The sequence below is a fragment of the Caretta caretta genome, chromosome 2 (assembly GCF_965140235.1).
Source record: "Caretta caretta isolate rCarCar2 chromosome 2, rCarCar1.hap1, whole genome shotgun sequence".
Lineage (NCBI taxonomy): Eukaryota > Metazoa > Chordata > Testudines > Cheloniidae > Caretta > Caretta caretta.
In genome coordinates, this window is record NC_134207.1 from 57171932 (window position 1) to 57178904 (window position 6973).

Below are 6973 nucleotides of genomic sequence, written 5' to 3' on the forward strand. Positions count from 1 at the left end.
CAGTCCACACAAGAGATCGACTTCCTGGACACGACAGTGCTAATAAGCGATGGTCACATAAACACCACCCTATACCAGAAACCTACTGACCACTATTCCTACCTACATGCCTCCAGCTTTCACCCTGACCACACCACATGATCCATCGTCTACAGCCAAGCTCTGCGATACAACCGCATTTGCTCCAACCCCTCAGACAGAGACAAACACCTACAAGATCTCTATCAAGCATTCTTACAATTACAGTACCCACCTGCTGAAGTGAAGAAACAGACTGACAGAGCCAGAAGAGTACCCAGAAGTCACCTACTACAGGACAGGCCCAACAAAGAAAATAACAGAACGCCACTAGCCATCACCTTCAGCCCCCAACTAAAACCTCTCCAACGCATCATCAAGGATCTACAACCTATCCTGAAGGACGACCCACCACTCTCACCGATCTTGGGAGACAGGCCAGTCCTTGCCTACAGACAGACCCCCAACCTAAAGCAAATACTCACCAGCAACCATACGCCACACAACAGAACCACTAACCCAGGAACCTATCCTTGCAACAAAGCCCGTTGCCAACTGTGTCCACATATCTATTCAGGGGACACCATCATAGGACCTAATCACATCAGCCACACTATCAGAGGCTCGTTCACCTGCACATCTACCAATGTGATATATGCCATCATGTGCCAGCAATGCCCCTCTGCCATGTACATTTGTCAAACTGGACAGTCTCTACATTTTTCAATCTCTCTGGTCACTCGATTACAGACCTAAAAGTTGCAATTCTTCAGCAAAAACACTTCAAAAACAGACTCCAATGAGAGACTGCTGAATTGGAATTAATTTGCAAACTGGATACAATTAACTTAGGCTTGAATAGAGACTGGGAGTGGATGGGTCATTACACAAAGTAAAATTATTTCCCCATGTTTATTCCCCCGCTCCACTCGCCACTGTTCCTCAGACGTTCTTGTCAACTGCTGGAAATGGCCCACCTTGATTATCACTACAAAAGGTTTTCCCCCACCCCACCCCTACCTTCCTGCTGATAATAGCTCACCTTAAGTGATCACTCTCGTTGCAGTGTGTATGGTAACACCCATTGTTTCATGTTCTCTATGTATATAAATCTCCCCACTGTATTTTTCACTGAATGCATCCGATGAAGTGAGCTGTAGCTCACGAAAGCTTATGCTCAAATAAATTGTTAGTCTCTAAGGTGCCACAAGTACTTCTTTTAACCTTAATTTTGGCGTTTCCTAACTTAAGAACGTAACTGTTCTTCCAACATGGTTTGGGACTTTTTGTATGAAATTTTTTATAGCAAAGACTTTCAATCATCTGTGACAGATTCAAAGCAGTGGTCTACAGGTGAAAGGCTATGTATCATATTACCAAACCCTAGAGCCATCCAGAAGCCTGGTCTTATTCTTTCCTTGGAAGCGAGTACTAACTTCATCAGAGCCCAACCCTGTAAGCCCTTGCACAGATAGTCTCATGGGAACACACTCATGAGTATGGATTTGCAGGATTAAACCCTAAGTACAGAGCTTCCTTTCAGGTTTGCTTGCTCTTCTTTATTCAGTCAGATAACAGGCTCTTAGTCCTAACCCAGATCAGCTTCTCGTAGCACTATCTGTCACGGGGCACCTCTCTCACCACCAGATTGGCACCTCCTCCTGGTCAGTCTGGGGATTAGCTAGAGGCTGGTGCCCCTGTCTGCAGCTTGCACACTGTCACTCCTTGTCTGCGTTTGACTGCAGCCCCTCTCACAGCACCAGGAACTGCAGTGCCCTTTTCACGACTCAGCCCTCTAGCTGTGTCAACATCTGTGTTCTTGCCTTCTGGGGGTTAGTATTGCAGTCTAATAATCCAGTCACTTCTCCAGTGGTGATGGGGGAGACCCAGACCCACCCACTACTCCGGGTTTTAGCCCAGATGTGTAGATGGCAACCACATGCTGTGTCCCCTTCAACTGCTCAATAGGTTTCCCTGAGCCACTTCCCCACATCCCCAGCACCTTCTTCACCCTTACCTCAGGACCTCAGCATGTCAGTCCTAGCAGCCAGCCAGTAACTCCCTCTTGCTCCCCTGCTAGCAACTGCTCTGTCCATGGTGCCACAGGACTCTCAGCCTGCTAGAGACACATTCCTGACTCCTGAGCTCCCAGCAGCCACTGCCCACTTCCATCCCAGCGGCTTGTTTTATGTGAGTCCAATGGGCCCTGATTGGTTGTGCCCAATGCAGCCTCTCTAGGCTGCTTGGAGGTCTCACCTCCTCTGCTCACACTTGGGATTTACCCCTTTTACACCTGTATGGGTGTACCATCACACTATCATTTAGGTAGTAATTGAATTTACAAAGTGAGGGACTACCTTATAGCCAAGCCTCCTCCTTTTTCCTGTGAGCTCGGGGCCAGCTTTCGCAGAGTTAATCAGACGTTAAAGTATGAAAAGGATATATGCCATTTCTATTAAGAATATTTTGGAATTTTTCTTACCTCTTTATTACTGAATAAATATTACATAATTTTCCACAGAAGCTGGCGTGTAATTACACTTTAATATATGCATTCAACACTGTGCAGTTTGACCTTTTACGAAAATAAGCATCTCCCAGAGGGAGACAATTCCAAAAAAGTGCTCAGCTATTTACTATTTAATAAACATGGATACATACCATAGCAACCCCTACCTCATACGGTAAACATTGGTGTTCTATTCATAATTAAAATACACACCAACACTAGTATGTAACTCTTTCTTATTCAACCGTGAAGCACTTATTTCATTATTAAGTAGGTAATTTGTTCCACAGACTTCATTTTTAAAACAGTGTGGGCTAGAAGGAAGTGGTGAGGAAATACACAAGGAAGACCAAGAATTTCCTTTGGAAAAGCTGGACCCACTTGGTAAAACAGGAAGGCCAATCCTTTGTTATTCTTCCTTTGGAAGAAAGTCTTTGATCACCACGTATAAAAAGTTTGTCTGGCTATGCCATTACTAAACTCTGTATGCATTTTTCTGCATATAACAGGACACACAGTCCTTCACACACTCCACAATGTATATTCACTTTTCTACATTCTGACTGTATAGTCTGGTGTCTCGAACTTCATTGTCCTACACACTAACCTGCTCTTAACAGTTTGTATGTGCCCAATTTACACACAGTAAATTATTTTAAACTCATGTGACTATAAGATACTTAGTTTACCCGTGGAAAAACAGCAGAACTGAGGAAAATGCCCTTCTTCCTATCCCTTCCAATCATTCACTTCCTCCAAGGTCATCTTCCCCTGCCCTGGAGCTAACAAGGACTGGATAACATCATTTCCAGTTTGTTGAGATAAGATTAGGGAAATCAGGCTAATATAGAAGATTAAAATACCTCCTAGAAGGGCTGTGATGATGGTTCATGCAGCGCTGGTGAGAAGACGGGGCCTTGGGCTGGTCAACATCAACCTCTCCAGGTAAGTGAGGAGTGGTTGTTGATAGTCTTCCATGGCCACAATGAACAATGTCTTGAAGATTAGGGGAAGCACAAAGCAAGGTAAAAATGTATAATGAACACCCTAGGGAAAAATGCCTTAGATTGCATTGCTCTTGTTTAAAATTAGACTCTTTCTGACCTCTGAATTTAGTATGAAAATACAAAGAAAAATAATTGAAAAAAATGTTAGTGAATTAATCCAGTAAATTAATCCAGTATTTAATCAGTATTAAATCAGTGTCATACAAACATGGCCGTGACTAACAGAGAATGAGTGCCACAAGTAATGCCGTATTTCCTAACAAAGCCAGGTGGTTTGCTGCAGTGGGGAATGGAAAAGATAGTAAAGTTAGCCTAACATCCTCAGAGGAATAATACAAATGGAGCACAGAACTGTGATCTAGACCATGTCTGATAGAAACATGTATGACAATGGCAAAAAAGATGGAGTTCAATGCCAACTCCATGCAGCTGTAATTTAAACATCAACTTAATACTAAGATTGAAAGCAAGACCCATCTATTAAGCATCTCATTCTATTTCTAACTTGATAAGCCAGCAGATTTAGGTTAGAGTTGTAAGAATCTCTCCATTTTATCCTGCTGTATACCCTTCAGATTGTCAGTGCTTTTGGCATATGAACCACAGGTAATATTTACAGAAGCGTCCAAGTGACTTAGGAGTCTATGATCCATTAGGATTTAGGCAAAGTCACTTAGGAGCATAAATCCCATTTTCCAAAGGGCCTGTTTTAAAACTTTTATACACACACCTCTTCACAAGTGTTTCAACAGTGCCCGGAAAGGTGAAGACTTAGTCCTGCTTGGTGACTCTGAGCTCTACTGCAATACAAATATTAAGTAACTAATAATCAGAACAAGTAATTTCTTAATTTTCTTTAACTTAATATGGTAGATTCTGTCCATACTCACAGAGCAAGGGGGTGACACCATCTCTTTCCATTGCACTGATGGATGCATGGAAAAAGCATCACTGTTCTTTCAAATAAAGTCTAATAGCAATCTCTGCTGAATCTCTGTTCCCATTTTAACTTCATACACATTATATATAAAAATTATAAAATATATTTAAAATTATATATAAATATAAAATGTCCACAGAAGGGCATGTCTTGTTCTTTTGATCAAACCCCCAGCATCACATTATCTATTCCATTATTGTCAATTCACACTTGACTTTTTGATAGCCGTTGGATGTCATGTGAAACATGTCACTTTATGTAAAGCATTTGAAATAGGACTGGCACTAAGCTCCTGACTAGGAGGAAACACAACTTGCTATTTTGTCAAAAAGTTCTCTTCCATATTTAAAGGAGCATAAAGTATGTTTGTGTTATGATTATGTTAAGACTGCAACTAACAAAGGGCACATTCCTGCCAGATATTGAGCAACACCTGTAGCACCTTCAGGAATTACTCAGCACCTGGCAGGATCAAGCTCTAGCAGGGAGAGACACATTTTGTGTTATACCTGCTGACAATCATGGCTGACCATGCATTTCGATTATATTTACACTCAAGAGCAGTGGCTCTTTCACAGATTTTGAATATAACAGCACCCAGTTATCTACTTGAGAATCTACAAAAGTTCAACAGCTCAATGAAAATATCAGTTTGCAAGACTGTAACTTTCCCTCTGTGGCCATGTAAGGGAGGTCCTTTATCCCCTCCTTACTCTGTGCAGGCTAGCTGGAATGTCTGTCTGTTGACAGAAGGTAGAGTTGTCTCTAGAGGCTACTAGTTCCCACCTATGCAGGTAGGCAGAGCCTCCACCTTCCACAATAAGTCAGCTTGTGAACAAGTGTATGGGGAGAAATAATCTCTACCCAATAAAGGAGTGACACAGAATACTTTCCCCTAGAACAAGAAGTGTACTAGGCAATTCTTTGCCTGGCTGCTTCTGCAACCCCTCTGCCTTGTATATTCCCCTATGTAAAGTCTCAATTTTGCCTTTTGTTGTTGTCTATTATTTCCACAAGAAAGTGCAGAGCATTCACTGAGGTAATTTAGAAGAAGACTGCAAAACCCTTACTTATAATGAATAGTGTTTTACTCCATAAGTAGACTTCACATAGACTTCACTAAGACTGCTCATGATATAAGGTACTATTCAATGTAAGTAACAATATCAGAATCTGGCCCTAAGAAAATAAATGAGGTCACTGATATGTTTAGAGGGGCAGAAACCTCTAGTCAAAATTATTACTGAAACTGACAATCTACTTCTTTCAGACAGTTGGATGCGTGTCACTTTATCATCAGAAACATTCATTTTTAAATGCATTACTGATATCAGCAAAGTTCCACCAATGTTCTGATACAAAAATACATAACAACATAAGAAATTTGGTTCACCTTTTCTATAGGGCAGAATTTTTCAGTGCAACAGTGAAACACAGAGAGGCCCAATGGTGCCAGCTGGAAAAGGGTTCACTTTGCTGTGTCAGCAACTCCAAACAGGTCTGACAAACTCACTACACCCAACACATAGCTGTCATAGTATTTATTTATAAAGGATGTCATGTGAGATCTTAAATGAAAGCCAGGATCATGCTTGTCATTAATAACATTGTGTGATGTATTTGTGGATGATATTTAAGGAATAGTGCATGTGTACTGAAAATATAGCCTGAGAGTCTGTATCAAAGTATGAGTTACCAGCAGAAAGAAGTTCTCTCTCAGATCAGGAGTCTTTGTCCATCTAGCTAACTGGCATTTAAATTAAGTATTGTATTGTTTCACAATGGGCTTCCCATCACTGGTGTGACAGAGTGCAGGCTTACCTATTAACTCCCTGCACTCTGATCACTCTGGCACTAACTGGCTCTCCCAGAGAGGTCTGATTGGAGAATGAACTGTAATTAATCAGGATAGCAGGCTGGGTGAATTGAAGGATTAATTAGCCCATCTGTTGAGGACTGATAAATAAAAAGTCACAGGAAGGCCATGCAAGGGAGAGTCTGAGCTAGGCTGGTCAGAGAGATCTTAACCAAAGGAGACCTTTTCTCCTCCTGGGCCCTGAGAAAATGGCTGATGATACAAGGGACATTGTATATAGTATTGTCACATGAAACTGTAAAGATATCAGGAACATAAACAGCATAGTTTGTATATCCAACTAACGGATTCTGAACTGGTTTTTGTAGGGCAAGGAGTGGACTGTGCTCTGCTACGACTGGTCTGAACTGAATGCTAATAAAGAAAGGAGATGTGAAATCAACCAGAAAAATAACAACTGGGGAGAAGAATCTTATCTGGGGGTGCACGTGAAAAGTTTACTGGACTATAATGCGGGGGTCAAGACAGACATTTGTTATCTACTCACTGAGGAACCCCGTTGGAGAGCATGGGGTGTTCATGAATACATGGATCCCGCTTTTGACTGAAAAGTAGCAACTCTGCCAAAGACTGAATCCTTGGGAGAAAATCTACTTTATTAAGTCTACATTGATAAGTGTAGA